This window comes from Asterias amurensis, chromosome 2, assembly GCF_032118995.1.
Source record: "Asterias amurensis chromosome 2, ASM3211899v1".
NCBI classification, from domain to species: Eukaryota; Metazoa; Echinodermata; class Asteroidea; order Forcipulatida; family Asteriidae; genus Asterias; species Asterias amurensis.
In genome coordinates this window covers 22,574,497-22,593,644 of record NC_092649.1, presented here as the reverse complement: position 1 = coordinate 22,593,644, position 19,148 = coordinate 22,574,497, and the positions used below count along the sequence as shown (strand labels likewise).

The 19,148-nt window shown below is 35.8% G+C and overlaps 1 long non-coding RNA gene across 2 annotated transcripts in view; it reads right to left on the bottom strand.

The window, feature by feature from the left end:
- Positions 1-3,581: 3,581 nt before the first annotated feature.
- The window catches only part of LOC139954144 (uncharacterized), a 193,462-nt gene continuing 177,895 nt past the window's right edge, over positions 3,582-19,148 (bottom strand). For both annotated transcript variants that reach the window (XR_011788054.1, XR_011788055.1), the window contains exons 7-9: positions 13,989-14,111; positions 7,255-7,406; positions 3,582-6,579 (exon numbers count right to left, since the gene is read on the bottom strand). This is a non-coding gene — a long non-coding RNA (uncharacterized lncRNA). The remainder of the gene's footprint in view (positions 6,580-7,254; positions 7,407-13,988; positions 14,112-19,148) is intronic.

Genomic DNA, 19,148 nt, shown 5'->3' with positions numbered 1-19,148 from the left:
AGTGTACAAGACTGTAGCCTTGTGTAATCATCAAATTTTGCCTGAAATTGTGTACTTGTGTACAAGACTATAGCCTTGTGGACTCCCTAAATTCTGCCTAAAAACAAGTACAAGACTATAACCTTGTGTACTGATCAACTTTTGTCTGAAATAGTGTACAAGACTTGTGTAATCATCACAATTTGCCTCAAATGATCAAATTTTGCCTGAAAATAACCACAAGACTATAGCCTAGTGTAATCATCAAATTTTGCCTGAAATTGTGTACTTGTGTACAAGACTATAGCTTTGTGTACTCCCTAAAATCTGCCTAAAAACAAGTGCAAGACTATAACCTTGTGTACTGATCAAATTTTGCCTGAAATGATAACATTTTACCTGAAATTATAAAAATTTTCCTGAAATAGTGTAATCATCATTTTTCTTTCTGAAATGATCAAATTTTGCCTGAAAATAAGTACAAGCCTATAGCCTTGTGTAATCATCAAATTTTGCCTGAAATTATCAAACTTATCCTGAAATAGTGTACAAGACTGTAGCCTTGTGTAATCATCAAATTTTGCCTGAAATTATCAACTTATCCTGAAATAGTGTACAGGACTGTAGCCTTGTGTAATCATCACATTTTGCCTCAAATGATCAAATTTTGCCTGAAAATAAGTACAAGACTATATAGCCTTGTGTACTCCCTAGGTTCTGCCTAAAAACAAGTCCATACTATAACCTTGTGTACTCATCAAATTTTGTCTGAGTTTACAAGACAGTAGCCTTGTGTAATTATCACATTTTACCTCAAATGATCAAATTTTGCCTGAAAATAAGTATCATCATCAAAGTGTCATCATCAAAGTTTGCCTGAAATTGTGTACTTGTGTACAAGATTATAGCCTTGTGTACTCCCTAAATTCTGCCTTAAAACAAGTACTGATCAAATGTTGTTTGAAATAGTGTACAAGACTGTGGCCTTGTGTAATCATCAAACTTTGCCTGAAATTGTGTACTTGTGTACAAGACTATAGCCTCGTGTACTCCCTAAATTCTGCCTAAAAACAAGTGCAAGACTATAACCTTGTGTACTGATCAAATTTTGTCTGAAATAGTGTACAAGACTGTAGCCTTGTTTAAACATCAAATTTTGCCTGAAATGATCAAATTTTGCCTGAAATTATCAAACTTATCCTGAAATAGTGTACAGAACTATAGCCTTGTGTAATCTTCAAACTTTGCCTCAATTGATCAAATTTGGCCTGAAAATAAGTACAAGCCTTGTGTAATCATCAAATTTTGCCTGAAATAGTGTAATCATCAAATTTTGTCTGAAATTATCAAAATTTTTCTGAAATTATCAAATTTTGCCTGAAATAGTGTACAAGACCTTAGCCTTGTGTAATCATCACATGTTGTCTGAAATCATCAAATTTTGCCAGAAATTATCAAATTTTGCTTGAAAATTAGTACAAGACTATACGGTACACAAGCCTTGTGCACTTATCAAATTTTGCCTGAATATATCAAATTTTGCCTGAAATTGTGTACTTGTGTACAAGACTTGTGTACTCCCTAAATTCTGCCTTCAAACAAGTACAAGACTTATAACCTTGTGTACTGATCAAATTTTGCCTGAAATGATCAAATTTTGCCTGAAATAGTGTTATCATCAAATTTTGTCTGAAATTATCAAACTTTGTCTGAAATTATCAAATTTTGCCTGATACAGTGAACAAAACTGTAGCCTTTTGTAATCATCAAACTTTGCCTGAAATTATTAAATTTTGCCTGAAATTATCAAATTTTGCCTGAAATAGTGTAGGCCTACAAGACTGTAGCGTTGTGTAATCATCAAATTTTGCTTGAAATGATCAAATTTGCCTGAAAATAAGAACTATACAGTAAACAAGCCTTGTGTACTTTCCCTGGAATTATCGAATTTGACCTGAAATTGTGTACAGACTAAAGCAATGTGTATATTTCAAATTGTGCACAGACTTATTGTGTACAAGACTAAAGCCTTGTGTACTTTCAATTTTAGCCTGAGACTATCAATTGTTGCCTGAAAATGTGTTAAAATTTTAAGCCTTTCATATTTGCATGACGCTTTCAAGTTTTGCCTAAAATTGTCTACTTAACCAGCCTTTTCTACTATTTTTTGTTTATTTTGACTGAAAAGTAGCAAATTTTGCCTGAAATAGTGTAAGACTTGTGTTATCAACTTTTGGCCTGAAATTATAAAATGGTTGCTGAAAATGTGTTCAAGGCTAATGTGTACCCTACTAAAGCCATTTTTACTTACCAGGTTTTGCCTGAAAGTGTGTATAAAGCCTTGTGTGCCTGAAATTATCAAACTTTGCCAGGAGTTGTGAACTTTATCAAATTTTGCCTTAATATATCAAACTTTGTCTATAATTGTGTACTTGTGTACCCCTTAAATTCTGCCTACTGATCAAATTTTGTCTGAAGTTACCAAACTTTGCCTGAATTTGGCCTTGTGTGCTTTCAAATTTTGCCTGAAGCGATCAAATTTTGCCTGAAATTGTATACAATTGTGTACTAAACAAGATCACCTGGCCTTGTGTATGCACCAAAGTTTGCATGAATTGGTCAAATTACACGACTTTATCCTTGTTTATCATCAACATTTGGCCTGAAATTATCAAATTTTGCCAGGTTTTGCCTGAAAGTGTGTATAAAGCCTTGTGTGCCTAAAATTATCAAACTTTGCCAGGAGTTGTGTACTTCATCAAATTGCAAGACTATAAATAGCCTTGTGTACTGAATAAATTTTGCCTGAAATTGTGTACGCAGCTATTGTGTACAATATAGCCTTGCGTACTTATGCCTAAACATATGTACAAGGTAAAAGTCTTGTGTTCTTATCAAATTTTGTCAGAAAATTAGCAAATTCTGTCTGGCAATTAGCAAAATTTGCATGAAAATGTGAACAAGGCTATTGTGTACAAGCGATAGCATTGTGTACTTGTGAAACTTCTCCTTAAATTGTGTATGCAGCTATTGCGTACAATAGCCTTGCCTACTTATCAAATTTTACCTGCAATTATCAAATAATGCCTGGAAATTGTGTATAAAGCCATGTGGACATGTACTTATTAAATTGACAATTAGCAAATTCTGCATGAAATTATCCAGTTTTGTCTAAAATGGTGTACAAGGCTATCGTGTTCAAGCCTTGTTTTCTTATCAAACTTTACCTTGTGTATACTAATTAAACTTTGCCTGAAATTATCAAATTTTAGCCTTGTTAACGTATGAAATTGTGCCTGAAATTATCAAAGTTTGCCTGAAATTGTGTACTTAAGCCTATTGTGTACAAGTACTTGTATAGAGTAGCTTGGGTAGAGCAGATGAAAACACAAGTTGGTTTAAACCAGCAGCCTCAAGCATGTTCAGAAAAACCTTGGATTCTTTGTTGTTGGGATCAAGAACATGAATGTTGAACTCTCCGACCAGAGCGGTTTTACAGTCCAAAACAGTGGTAGATTTGGTGAGAGTCGAATAATGAGCGTGTCAAACCTCAGGTTGTTTCTTGAAGGAAGAAGTTGATAAAAGACACAGAGGCTATTCAATTCAATTAAAAAAACTTTAATAATCTTCAATAGTCAATTAATTCAGTTGGCGTGCTTCATATAAAACATTTACAGTTACAGCTGGAAGTAGACAAAATACAATTAGTTAAAAATATATAGATTACTTGACACAATGACAAGAAGCAGGTAAGTAAGAGTGGTGTGAAACCACAGCAATTACAGACAACTGAATAAATATAAAACACATTAGTTGAATATACATTAATAAGAACCACAAAACAATTTATAAATACAGTGTAAACAGATAAACGGTGGTGAACCAGACCTCCAAATAGCTGACACCCAGCATACAAAAACAGTTGAAAACAAGTGCAAAACAAAAACCACTCAGAACAGGTCTGAATGGAACAAAACAGAAATTTCCATCTATTTGGGGGAGGGGGGTGTTCTAGATCATTGTTAAACAATTGCCTAAGTACATGATTATCTCTTAAGTATCTGTCGCTCACTGACCTTGGTTAAGTCTCTCTGTGGCTCTCTGATAATTTTGAGACCCAAGTCTAACAATCCTTTTCAAACTGTTTTTGTTCTTGACACTTAAGTTACAAAATACAAGGAAATAAATGAAAAACATAACACACTTTCAATAAACAACTGATAAAACAGACTGTTCAAATGTTGAACAGAACAGGGCCAAATTTCAAAGAGCTGCTTAACGGTTAGCAATTTTTTTTGCTTAACGTAGCAAAAATAATCGCTTAAACCATGGAGGATGTACACATATTTCACGAGGTTAAGCACGTAAACAAACGGCACGCACAAGATTGTAAATCATTTGCTGCAGCAAAATAGAAGAAGGTAGGCCCCCTACTGACAAAATGGCGGGCAATATTAATGCAGAGTGGCGATAAAACAAAAATTAACGCCTTCTCTCTGTCTTCCATGTACTATTTGTAATGGTTCAAAGCGCCACTTGAAAGGTTTACACAACTTGAGAGAAAATAAGAAGATAATACTTTGTACATCATTCCTTAAACATTTCAGACGCGTTTACTTCGCTACACCTACCATACAAACACACGTCAAATACACACCCAAATGCACTGCTGCACGCCACACCAATAACATATTGCAATTATGTTGCACTGTGTGTGTGTGAAGGGCCCAATGGCGTAGGGCTGTTTAACAGTAAGAAAATTTGTTTGCTTAACATAGCAACAAAAATTGCTTAGGCAAACCTATTTCACGAGCGAATGCTAGCTTAGGCACGTAACATTTTCGATGTTTGCTTTAGCAAAAAGCAAGGTGATGACAAATTGGCTTGCGAAATAACTGCGGAGTGGCAAGAAAAAAAGTCATCACCTTCTGTGGTCTGATATGTATTATTGTTTAATGGTTAAAAGTGCCCCTCGAAAGGTTTACACACTAACTTGAAAGTAAACAAGAAGATAATACATTGTACGATCATTTGTGAAGCTTTTTAGACACTCGTTTGGGTCACTACTCCTACCCTCAAACACACATACAGTATACACCGCTGCGCCGGCACAATACAACATTCGCAGTAATGTTGCACTATGCGAATGGGGTGCAAATGCATAATAGAGGCTTGAAGGACCTTTAGAGCCTGTTATGAAAGGTTTTTTGATAATAATTAATTATTTTGAGTAATTACCAATATTGTCCACTGCCTATAATAAGTGAAACAAAGAAAGAGTACAATACATGATAACACAACTTATTAACCCAAATCACCTGACGTCTTTAAATGTATATAGCCTATTTCACAGCAACCGTCTCAATGCGTTTTAGTGCCCTTGGCAAATAATATTCTTTAATCTTTCTAATCTAATAGCAAAAATAACACCTGGCACGTGATGATGAATTGAGCTGTAAGAACTTGACTCTCGATCATGAATATGTATGAGGTATAGTAACCTGTAATCTTAAACAAAACCACAAACAAAAACTTTAAAGGCACTGGACACTATTTTATGAAGTTGCAAGTTCTCCGGAGTTGATAGGGATGGTAGTTGAATGTGCGACAGACTCTGCGACAGAGATTTGCTGATGGCCTCTCTTGGTCTGTTCTCTTAGAAGTTTGTACACGAATTGAGTGAAGACCAGTAGTAAGGCATTTGACTATGAACATTTATGGATACCAGTAAAAAAAAAAGGGAAAAGGGGAAGTAGAAGATGATGGAAAAGGAGTGCAGTGAACCTATTCAAAAACATTGTTGTGCTTCCATTTGGGCCTCACATATCTGCAGATTTTGTAGTATTAAATAAATAAAATTAATAATAATTTCTTTTAGCGCGCATTTAACAATTACCATCTGAATGAGCTTGCATTGATTTGACGTCCCACTAAAAAACTGGGTCCTACACACTTCAAGATGAATTTTGCTTGGTTCATGAGTAATGAACTTTTGAATTACGAAATTTGAAGTAAAGGTCACATGGGATCATACATCAAGCAAGACTTAAAACATAATTATTTATTTGCAAAAGTGCTTTGATATGCAACTACCTTGTAAGCTAACTATTAGTAATTAATGTTCTCATTTTTAAATAAATAAGAAAGTTAATTAATTAGTTTAAGCTAATTATTACACTTAATATTTCATGACCTTAGTTTTAACATGATAAAGAATCAGACTCAGTTGTGTCTTAGCAACAGGACTTATTAAAAAAGTCCCTCATAAGTTTGTTGACATCCATGAGAGGATTGAAATTGTGCATAATATTTATGCAAGTATCAAATGGAAGTGCTCTTTTCTTTGTCCTTTCAACATGTTCAAACATGAAATTCTAGGCCTGCTCATGAGTCTGTCTACACTGCTCTCCCTTTCAATGTTGGTTTTACATGTATCTTTCACACAATGATTTGTTGTCATGATAATTCTTAGCAGTATTACCTGAGCGTCCCTTTGTTCCTAGGCAACATCTTAGCAGAATATGAACAACTGAAGAGGTTTTTCATGCGTATCTTATTTTCTTTTGTGCTTGCTTGTCTGGTTATATGCCTCTTACAGACCTGTGAAGAAAATGATTTGGGGTTGAAAAACAAAAGTGACTAAATTGGGACTCGAACCAAAGACCTCCAGATCAACGAGCTGGCGCTCTACCAACTGCGTCATCTAGCCCTATGTTGGCAGTCTCCTCTTTTTAAAAATATTTTTGTTTGGGGTGAAAGTCAGAAGCCACACAACCAATAACTGTCATGTAGCAAGATATCTCACCCAGTGTGTGATGCATGGCTACACTGCAGCTGTATCGCTGTGACTGACACTCCCCGGCCGAACAAAGAGGTTGACAAAAAAGGGTGACCGCTAACATAGGGCTTGATAGCTGAGTTGTTTTTTTATAATGACCCCAAACTGCAAGCAATTAGCATACCGCCAAGCTTCAAAAACATTGAGAGGGAACCAGTAGCTCTATCTTGATGCATCGTTATAAAGGGCGCTCTGCATAGTCTTTAACATAGAATGTGTCACTCACAGGATTAATTTAGATATCCAAATACGATCATTCAAAATCACACCTCAAAGGGTTTGTTTTGGCGACTAAATAATTAAATTGAAACTGTTTGAATTCTGGGCGCAAAGCTTCAACACAGGAGTTCAGTAACTGTAAAACCTGTTTGTTAGCAGTACTGGAGTTTAGCAAATTTATTTATAGATAAAATAACAAAAGATTGACAACAACTGACCTGGTATGTTGCAGGACGATGACAAAAAATTCACTGCAGTAAAGTTTCAATCATACTTTATGGCCTCGGGTCTCTTACAAGAGGCCTAACTGCTGAGGTGCCTGTCCGCAAATCTTCTCGTACATCTCAGAGTGTCATAGTCTCAACAACTCCTACAAGTAAAATAAAGAATGGGGAATTGAGCAAAGAAAAATTTGCCCAGTCTGTTCCCTTTAGGTTTATTGTTTAAAGACAGTGTGACACTTTTGGTACTTGTCAAAAACTAGCCTTCACAGCTGGTGTATCTCAACATGTGCTTAAAATAACAAACCTGTGAAAATTTGAACTCAATTGGTCATCGAAGTTGCGATATATTAATGAAAGAAAAAAACACCAAGTTGTCACACGAAGCTGTGTGCTTTCAGATGCTTGATTTCGAGACCTCAAGTTCTAAATCTGAGGTCTTGAAATCACATGACGGGAAAATTACTTCTTTTCCGAAAACTACGTCTCTTCAGATGGAGCTGTTTCTAACAATGTTTGATACTATTAACCTCTCCTCATTACTCTTAACCAAGAAAGGTGTTTTAATAATAATTAATTATTTTGAGTAATTACCAATAGTGTCCACTGCCTTTAATAAGTGAAACAAAGAAAGAGTACAATATTTGATAAATTAACTTATTAACCCAAATCATCTGATGTCTTTACATGTATTTAGCACATTTTACAGTAACCTTCTCAATGCAATTTAGTGCCCTTGGCAAATAACATTCTTTAATCTTTCTCAGCTAATAGCAAAAAATAACACCTGGCACGTGATGATGAATTTAGCTGTAAGAACCTGAGTCTCGATCATGAATATGTATGAGGTATAGTAACCTGTAATCTTAAACAAAACCACAAACAAAAACTTTAAAGGCACTGGACACTATTTTATGAAGTTGCAAGTTCTCCGGAGTTGATAGGGATGGTAGTTGAATGTGCGATAAACTCTGCAGTGTCGAGATTTGCTGATGGCCTCTCTTGGTCGGCACGCTGTTCTCTTAGAAGATTGTACACGAATGGAATGCTGACCAGTAGTATGGCATTTGACTATGAACATTTATGGATACCAGTAATAAAAAAAAGGTTGAGAAGGGAAAGTAGAAGATGATGGAAAAGGAGTGCAGTGAACCTATTCAAAACATTGTTGTGCTTCCATTTGGGCCTCACATATCTGCAGATTTTGTAGTATTAAATAAATAAAATTATTAACAAAGTTTCTTTTAGCGCGCATTTTACAACTACAATCTGAATGAGCTTGCATTGATTTCACAACCCACGAAAAAACTGGGTCCTACACACTTCAAGATGAAATTTGCTTGGTTCATGAGTAATGAATTTTTGAATTACGAAACTTGCAATTCCGGTTTGGGCTGGAAGTAAAGGTCTTATGGGATCATACTTAAAGCAAGATTTATAACATAGTTATTTATTTGCAAAAGTGCTTTGACATGCAACTACCTTGTAAGCTAACTATTGGTAATTAAGGTTCTCATGTCAAAATAAATAAGAAAGTTAATTAACTAGTTTAAGCTAATTTTTACACTTATCATTTCATGACCTTAGTTTTAACATGATATATAATCAGACTCGGTTGCGTGTCTTAGCAACAGGACTTATTAAAAAAGTCCCTTATAAGTTTCTTGACGTCCATGAGCGGATTGAAATTGTGCATAATATTTATGTAGGTATCAAGAGTAATATCCAGGACACAGCGTTTTAGAGACTAATTTGCTCCATTTCACAGATAAATGAAGACAATACAATATGAGCAATATCGATATCAGAGCAACATGCAGGCAGTTTCTTGGCACAGTTATTCATCATCGTCGTCAGGTCAAGCGTTTTGTGCCTTCCTTGACATGTTTCTTTAGGCACCTTTGTCTGCCATGGATGAGTTTTCAAAGTAGAAAATGTTCACCTAGTTTTTTGACAAGAGTAGTATGCACAATGTCCTTGGGATTAGCACTGCAGAATTTGTCAGAGCAGTATGCACAATGTCTTTGGGATTGGCACTGGACAATTTGTCAGGATTTGACCCGCCTGTCCACACAAGGGATGGCACAACTCTACAGTTTGAATCCAGATTCAAATACCTTGAAGTTAACATGCAGGCAACCAATTAAGTAGGAAAACAGAGAAAACAAAGATATTTGGAGGAGAGCAATAGCGAAAGCTGCCACATTGCTCTGCATGGAACACTATAGGCTGAGACCCAAACTGGTATCTGATCTTGCTTTCAACATCTGGAATGGGGTTTCCTGGTAGGTGACTGTAATTATCAGTTAGTGTCTAGGTGGAGGTTAGTGTCTATAAGGGTTGGTCGTAGGCCTAGTTGTGGGTGTCTGTAAGTGTGGTTATGAGTGAGTGGTTAGGGTTATAGGATTAGTGTTATAGAAATCCCAGGTAGAACTATATAGGATTAGGGTTAGGATGAGGGTTTAGGATGACTGGGTTAGATTTGTGTCATGGACAGACACCTACAAGAAACCCCATCCCTGATATTGAATGCAAGATCACATAGCAGCTCTGGTCTCTCTGTTTGTTTTAAGCCATTCGCACGCCAACTAAGCGTAATTTTAAGACCTTTGCATTTCTCTGAGTCCCCTGCCCTCGTTTCCTCAGTTAGTTCAAGACACACAATTCTGATGTTCCCCTCCAGGACATAGTGGTACACAGGGGTTCAACAACCTACCACACGGCCAGACATCTAACCAATATCCTCCATACATTAGTCTGGCCTCACATCAGCAACTAAAGTTTGACATTAATGTCAGTTTTGTCAGACAACACTTGATCATCAGTTCCTCCAACACTTTAGCAATTAGGATTCACAGATGACATTGACCATTGAACTAAAGTAGACTGATACCATCCCCCTTCCATGATGATTATGTCACCAAAAAAGCGGATAGCAAAAGGAACACAGAGTGTGACCCTATTTGACCTTAACTTCTAGTAAAAACACGGAAGTTAAAGCCAACGTCAGTTTTAAACTACATGTATTTGTAACCTATAGAGAAAAAGTGCTGCAGCTTGCTGTTCCGTTCCATTGATCAACAGGTTCAAAGATAGATTGATAGATAAATAGATATATAGATAAATTATATAGATAGATAGATAGATAGATAGATAGATAACAAACCTGGGAAAATTTGGACTCAATTTTTGTCATTTCAATTGCAAGAGAATAGTGGAGCAGTTTCTCCTAATGTTTTCCACCATCAAACGCTCTCCAGCTGCAGATGCATAACAAAGGCTTCTCAGCTGAAGTATTTGACTATTTGAATGAGAAATTACCTCTTTCTAAAAAAATATGTGTCTTGCAAATATCAACAGTTCTCCAAAGCACGAGTAAGTTGTTCTATTAATAATTGTGTTGAGTAGGGGCCTAATCATCGAAAGTGTCCAGTGCCTTTATTCACCCATTGATACACTCTCTTTATATTTCAGGAAAATTACAGAGGGACCATGGTCTAATACATGTACACTGCGAAAGCTTTCACACAAGCAGTCAGCTTAACAATTAGCCCACTAATAACCAATTTATCACACTACATGAATACAATCTGTTAAAGACAGTGGACACTATTGGTAATTGTAAAAGACCAGTCTACTCACTTTGTGTATCTCGAAGTTGCAAGATCATAATGAAAGAAAAAACGTCTTGCCACATGAATTTGTGTGCATTTAGAAGGTTGATTTTGGGACCATGAATTCTAAATCTGAGGTCTCACATCAAATTCGTGGAAAATTACTTCTCTCTAAAAACTATGGCACTTCAGAGGGAGCCATTTTTCACAATGTTTTAAACTATAAACCTCTCCCCAATACTCGTTACCAAGTTAAGTTTTATGCTGATAATTATTTTGAGTAATTACGAATAGTTTCCACTGCCTTTAAAGTTATGTTTACAGGAACATTACAGAATTGGTTTTGCTTACAAAACAGTTACTGGCAGTGTAGGCACTTTATGTAATCCATCATCTACATAAAAAAAACAGTATTCATTTGAGAGCGATTGACCTTCTGGGTCACATGAAAATAGTGCGACACCAATGACACATTTGTCATGACATCAATTTTAAGAATGAAACGCTTACTGAGCAACAAACTGAAAACAGGAAATTAGTTTTATATAAACAAATATGACACTTCAGACAGAAGTATTTCAAGGGATTTTTTTCTTGAAATTTTGATATAAATCTGTGATCTTGGACATGTTTTTTTCATACAAACTCTGTAATGTTCTTTCAACAAACAAATCAACAACAACGGAATAAAAGTTACTTTGGAATGTTAATGTCAACAATAATATGAACTAATAGCTGTCAGTGTAAAATTAAACCACCATTAGTCTACCAGCTAGTTATTTAAAAAATAAGTTAACTTAATGCGCGGTTTTCTCCAAACATAAACTTTTGGCTGCCAGGATTTTTCAGCCCTTCGTAAAATTACTGAAAATATGCATGCATGGGTAATCTCAGGAGTCTACACTCATTATTGGGAAATCAAAATCAACTAATTTGTTTCATATCTTTTAACTTTTTGTGGAAATAGTTTAGGTCAGAGAATGCTCTAAAGTGTAGATACATAAACTACAGATTTGCACAATTATCTTCTGCTCAGAACTAAAAGGTCATTAATGGAAATTTCATATTTCTAGTAATCAAAGAATCAAAAAGTGAAAAAAGCAAACAAATTTAAAAAAGTAAATTGATGAAAATCACCAAATTAATGTTTTACTTTGAAACAAAGGTTTCTCTTTGCCAAATTCAAATCCCAATAAACCTCATTTACCAGGAGCTCAAAAATATGCAAGCATTTTTATGAGACCTATACAACTTGCAATGAAGACTGCATATAGTTCTGAACACTGTGTTGACAACTGTTGCTTTGGTAAAATTCAATAAGGAATGCTGTCAAACTACCATTCCTATTTTAAAAGATGTTAAACTTTCATTCAGGATAAAGAATGATAGTTTTGGTTTCACCCTGACATCGATGTGTGTTAATACTCTGTACTCTCCTGTGTATTGTCCCATGTCCTGTGAAAAGACCACTCAAGATGAATGCCCTAAGTTTTTCAGTTACAGTTAGTTCATGTCATGTTTTAAGAATGGACAATGCAATTACTACCAATAAAATGTAACAAAAATTATTGAGGTATTTTATTTAAGTGTGTGCAATGAAGACTATATAATGAAACCTACTAGAAAATTGTATATCATAGAACTAGTCCCTCAATCAGAAAATTGATAAAGATAAGCAAGAAATGAGAAGAGGGATGTCTTGTTCAAAGCTTGTTGCTGATCTCTTGTTCGGTGGCCAGGATGGAGTTTCTTGGTAAGAGTATGTTAAGTGTTGGCCGACAGAATTTCAGTTTCCTTGGTCAAGTCAGTTGTGTTGACCACATTCGACCTAAACCACAGACCCTAATCCTAACTCAACCCTAACCCTAAACCCTAAGTCCGTATCCAGACCCTGCTCACCTTCAAGAACCCTCAAAAACTACCAGGAACCAACTAAAGTAAGCTAAGGAATGTCTAGCTAAGCCCTACCTCAAGACCAATTCATCCACTTAATGCCAGCCGAAAAGGGTTACACCACTGTTGCCATATCTACCACAAAGTATGACCACGAAGTGGCTTAAGTTCTGTCCTCAAGAATGCCGTCTACCAAGACCAACCAAAGCCAGCAGTAGAATGCTGCCATCTAAGCCCTACCTCAAGACCAATCAATCCACTTCATGCCAGTCGAAAAAAGTAACACCACTGTGGTCATAGCTACCACAAAGTATGACCACAAGGTGACTAAAATGCTGTCAACTGACACCTACAAACGCCTACCAAGGAACCCTATCCTGGCCAATGAATGCAAGATCAACAACAAGCTACAGTGTCTACTTCAGTCTCAAGCTATCAGCACACCCACGTACTGTCTCAAACAGCATCGCATCACCAATTTCAGCCAGTACGTTTGAATCCTAGTAAATGTGTTTGTTGATCAAGAGTGTTCTTCAAAATTGTTAGGCAAAAAAAACCTTTCTATTCAAAGTAAAATATTCATTTGTTGATTTACGTTTTCAAATTTTGTACGCATTTTTTCAAAGAATGATCTTTTGACTATTAGAAAAACGAAAGCCACTAATGACCTTATAGTTCCGAGCAGTATAACATTTTGCAACTACTGTAAGGAAAATGGATGAGAATGTGTATAAATTACTAATTGTTGATAGAATGTACCAGCTGAAGGCAAGTACATCTGTAGTTTAAAATGCATCTATAATTCAGAGTCTTTTCTCTGACCTAAACTATTTCCACAAAAGCCATTGTATATTAAATAATAGTAGTAAAAAAAGATACATCAAAAAAGTGTGGATTCCTGAAGATTTTGGTTACATTTTTATATGTAGTATTGCATGGTCCTCGAAAAAACATCATGTGGATTATATGTGAACAATTACACAAGGCAGTTCATACTAAATTGCCTTAAAAGTTGATGCTGCTTGAGTTCTACAGAACCACTTCCAAATTTTAACCCTTATTGTAATAACAAAGGAGTGGTAGTTTTACAACAATCATTACTGATTTTTACCTAAGCAATAGTCGGCACTGTGATTGTTAACTAAAGAGTACCTTTGCGTAGAATAACAGAATTAATATTTATTGATACAATGGGATCCATTTCTGGATGCATTCTACACTGACCTGATTCCATTCTTCTTCTTGCAAGCTTGAGTGCAGATCCAACTTTGCGTTTAGACACAACTAAAGTACTGCTTGATTTCTCATCAAATAACCCATGATTTGCAAGAAGATGATTTTGGGCATCTGCAAATAACGTAAAGTTCCTTTAAAAGGGCTACATGTGAATTGTATCTTTTTCTGTAATGAACATGGGAGGCAGCAGGTCATATATCAACCACAGTAATGGATGTACATGAAGTTTAACGAGGCCAATGATCATGAGTAAGCATTTGATAATTTGTCCCCACCCTTCAGAAAGGTGGTGTCATCCGTTTCACCAAGGATTGATGCCGGCAGCGGGACACAGTGTTCATCTAGTTGAGCACTGGTCGAAAACATGTGGGGGGGGGGGTCATTGATATTGTGTCCCCCTTCCTCCAAAAGTTAAAGGGACATGTAAGATCTACATGCAGATTTGACATTGTTGTACTGATGTGGTGTTATATAATATAGCATACACAAGTCCCGTTTTATCTGCACTCATGTAGGTCTGGAGAAACATGCTGGTTACAAAGACTATGGCCTCTGTTGCTCCATGTCTTGGCTTTTGTGCCCTTCAAAAGACTCCCTTTGACTTTAAGATTTTCAAATGGAAGTGCTCTTTTCTTTGTCCTTTCAACATGTTCAAACACGAAATTCTAGGCCTGCTCATGAGTCTGTCTACACTGCTCTCCCTTTCAATGTTGGTTTTACATGTATCTTTCACACAATGATTTGTTGTCATGATAATTCTTAGCAGTATTACCTGAGCGTCCCTTGTTGTTAGAAAACATCTTAGCAGAATATGAACAACTGAAGAGGTTTTTCATGCGGATCTTATTTTCTTTTGTGCTTGCTTGTCTGGTCATATGCCTCTTACAGACCTGTGAAGAAATTGATTTGGGGTTGAAAAACAAAAGTGACAAAGAGTGGGACTCAAACCAAAGACCTCCAGATCAACGAGCTGGAGCTCTACCAACTGTGTCATCTAGCCCTATGTTGGCAGTGTCCCTTTTTAAAAAATATTTTTGTTTTGGGTGAAAGTCAGAAGCCATACAACCATTAACAGCGGTGTAGCAAAAGATCACAACCTGGCTACACAGCAGCTGTATGGCTGTGACTGACACCCCCCGGCCAAACAAAAGGGTAACCGCTAAAATATGACTTGATAGCTCAGTTTGTTTTTTTATAATGATCCCAAACTGGAAGCAATTAGCATACTGCAAGCTTCAAAAACATTGAGAGGGAACCAGTAGCTCTATCTTGATGCATCGTTTTAAAGTGCGCTCTGCATAGTCTTCAACATAGAATGGGTCACTCACAGGATTAATTTAGATATGCAATATAGGATATTTCAAAATCACACATCAAGGGGCTCGTTTTGGTGACAACATAATTCTGATTTTTGGGTTTTCCCTTGTGGTTTCTATTGATATGTTTTAATTCTGGACGCAAAGCTTAAACACAGGAGTTCAGTAAAACATATTTGTCAGCAGTACTGGAGTTTAGCTTATTTATTTATCGATAAAAAACAACAATTTTACTGCAACTGACCTCGTATGTTTTAGGACAATGGCAAAGATTTCACTACAGTAAAGTTTCAATCGTACTTTATGGGCACGGGTCTCTTGCAAGAGGCCCTACTGCTGGGCTGCCTCCCTGCACATCTACCGGCAAATCTTCCCGTACATCTTAGACTGTCATACGTGTAGTCTCAACAATTCCTACAAGTAAAATAAAACATTGGGAATTGAGCAAAGAAAAAATGGCCCAGTCTGTTCCCTTTAGAGTTAATGTTTAAAGACACTGCGACACTAATGGTAATTGTCAAAAACTAGCCTTCACAGTTGGTGTATCTGCTTAAAATATCAAACCTGTGAAAATTTGATCTCAATCTCAATGGGTTGTTGAAAGTGCGAGATATTAAAAAAAAACAAAAAAAAAACAAGTGTGCACGAAGGTGTGTGCTTTCAGATGCTTGATTTTGAGACCTCAAGTTCTTAATTTTAGGTCTAAATATCAAACATGGGAAAATAACTTCTTTTTTCGAAAACTATGTCTCATCAGAGGGAGCTGTTTCTAACACTGTTTTATACTGAAGGCACAGGACACTAATGGTAGTTACTCTAAATAATTTTAAGCATAAACTTACTTGGTGATAAGCAATGGAGAGCTGTTGATAGTATAAAACATTGTGAGAAACGGCTCACCATTAAGTATGTTGCTTTTGAGGAAGAAGTAATTTCTCACGAAAATATTTAAATTGAACTTGAGACCTAATCTGAGGTCTCAAACTCAAGCAACTGAACGCACAAAATTTGTGCGCCAGGGTGTCTTTTTTTCTTCCATTATTCTACGACCGATTTAGTTCACAGTTGCAAAGTTTTTTTTATTATATATGCATAATACGTTGAGATACACCAAGTGAGAAGACTGGTCTTGAACAATTAACGAAGGTGTCCAGTGCCTTTAAGTATTGCCATTTGTGGCGTTAGTCATTATAAAAACAACAATAATAATAATGCATTTATAATGCTATCTATCTAGTGTAAAATGCCTATTCCAAGGCGCAGCACACACAAATAACAAAGTAACAGAGAGAAATATAGAATACATGGACAAGTGTATATTAATAATCTAAAACATGTTATAAGCTGGAGCTAAATAAATAAGTTTTCAGCAAGTTTGTTGAACAATTACCTGCAAGTAAAATCAAAGTAATGGGGTTTGAACAAAGAAAATTCAACATTCAAGTCCTGGTCTAGTCAGTTTTTCTTTGTTCAGTCAAATCTGAATTATTTAAAATCTACTTAAAATCTAGTTAGAATCGAAGTCAGATTCCCTTGTGGTTTTCTTACTTGATAAGTAAAATAAGGAGTACATGAAGTATACAAAGTATTCAAGGAATAATCTAAGACAAGTTACAAGCTGGAGTTAAATAAATGAGTTTTCAGGTAAAGCGCTCCAAAGTTCTTAAAGCACAAGCGGAATTTTACTCCCAAAATGGTGAACGTGGTAATCACTAGTAGCCACATGGCATTGATGCAATTGGTAGATACCTTGAACAAATTTGTTATGAGAATTATTTAATTTTAGGAATTCATAACTTAATTTGAACTATACAGAGTTCCCCTTAAAGGCAGTGGACACTCTTGGTAATTACTCAAAATAATTGTAAGCAATAAAACTTTCTTGGTAACTAGCAGTGGAGTAACACAGTATGAAAAAACGGCTCCATCTAAAGAAACCTAATTTTTTAGAAAGAAGTAATTTTTGCACAAATTTTATTTTGAGACCTCAAAACTAGATTTGGAGGTCACGACATCTAAAAGCCCCTATTTTGTGTGACAAGGTTGATTTTTCTTTCATATATTTCGCAACTTTGACGACCAATTGAGTTCAAATTTTCACAGGTTTGTTATTTTGTTCATACTTTGAGATACACCAAGTGAAAAGACTGGTCTTTAACAAAATACAAAAAGTGTCCAGTGTCATTTTGCTGGAGTTTATTCAGGAAGCCAACTTAAATATTGAACTAAACAAGTTTTAAAGGCAGTGGACACTATTGTTAATTACTCAAAATAATTATCATCATAAAACCTTTCTTGATTACGAGTAATGGGGAGAGGTTGATTGTATAAACATTGTGAGAAACAGCTCCCTCTGAAGTGACGTAGTTATTGAGAAAGAAGTAATTTTCCACAAATTTGATTACCTCAAGTTTAGAATTTGAGGTCTCGAAATCAAGCATCAAAAAGCACACAACTTCATGTGACAAGGGTGTTTTTTTTTCCGTAATTATCTCGCGACTTCGACGACTGATTGAGCTCAAATTTTCAAATGTTTGTTATTTTACTCTTTGACAATTACCAATAGTGTCCACTGTCTTTAAGGAGGAATAAGACAACTTTAGACAAACACGGATGGTCACCTTATTACCTTAAAACAAATTTTTGTGGGGCCTTAACTTAAACAAACTGGACAGTGTTGGATATTACTAAGACAAATTGTGAGCAAAGAAACTTACTTGGTCAAAAACCATGGAGAGTGCTAAGTAGTATAGTTCATTGCAGTAACAAAAGACTTCAGGCCTGAAGCCTTTGTTAACAACTAAAAGCATAAAAAATGCGTCAAAAAAGGGTGTTTTTTCTTTTGTTATTCCCTTGCAAGTTCAATTACCAATTAAGTCCAAATGTTCGCAGATTTATTATGCATGTTTTAGAATACACCAAGTAAGAATACTGGTCCTTGAGAAGGACCAAAGGTGTCAAGTGCTTTTAATTTAAAAAAACTTAGTAAACCTAAGCCAAATAACTAAAAATGTAGCTTTTTGTTTCAACCAGATGCAACTTTAGACAAAAGAAAAAGGCCAAAGAAAAGTTACAAAGAAACAAAAAAGGGGTGTTGTTAGAAGGATATTATTAAGGAGTATACTAGAGTATTGGATGCAGGAATGAAACAGAGGTTTAAGCTACACTGAGGACAGACAGATATCATCAGAGAGTAGGGTGGAGTGTTAGATACAGGAAGGAAACAGAAGTTTCATGAAAAGAGGAACGAAATTAAGAGTGTTGTTGCTTCTATTGGTAACAAAGATAACTATACAAGTTAGGACAATTAGTGGTTCAATAGAGAAAGCTACTGAGGACAGAAGAATGTCGCAATATTTGTAGGTAAAAGCCAAGGTTCTTACTTAGTTGTGCAACATAATATTCCTTTGACATCCTGGCATCAAACAGAACTCCCTTATTACCTACAGATTTGGCAAGTAAAATAGTTGTGTCTTCATGGGCACGTTCTTTAGGGGTTCTGACGTGCATAGAGTCGCTCTCTTCACCAACATACACACAAAAGAAGATTCCATCATCTCCAAACAACGCCTCTCATGATATCTTTGATATTATGTTTTCTGTGGCGATTGCATGGTCCATTTAACCACATTGTGTAAATTACGCGTAAACAATAAAACCACCCATTCTCATTGATACAATGCACTGACCTGAGTCTAATGTTCTGCTTGCAAGCTTGAGTGCAGAACCGACCTTGACACAAATAATGATGATCAACCATATCTGCAAATAAAGTTTCTGAACATAGATTTAACTGACCTGGATTTTTAACAAATTTTTGTGAAGAGCAAGG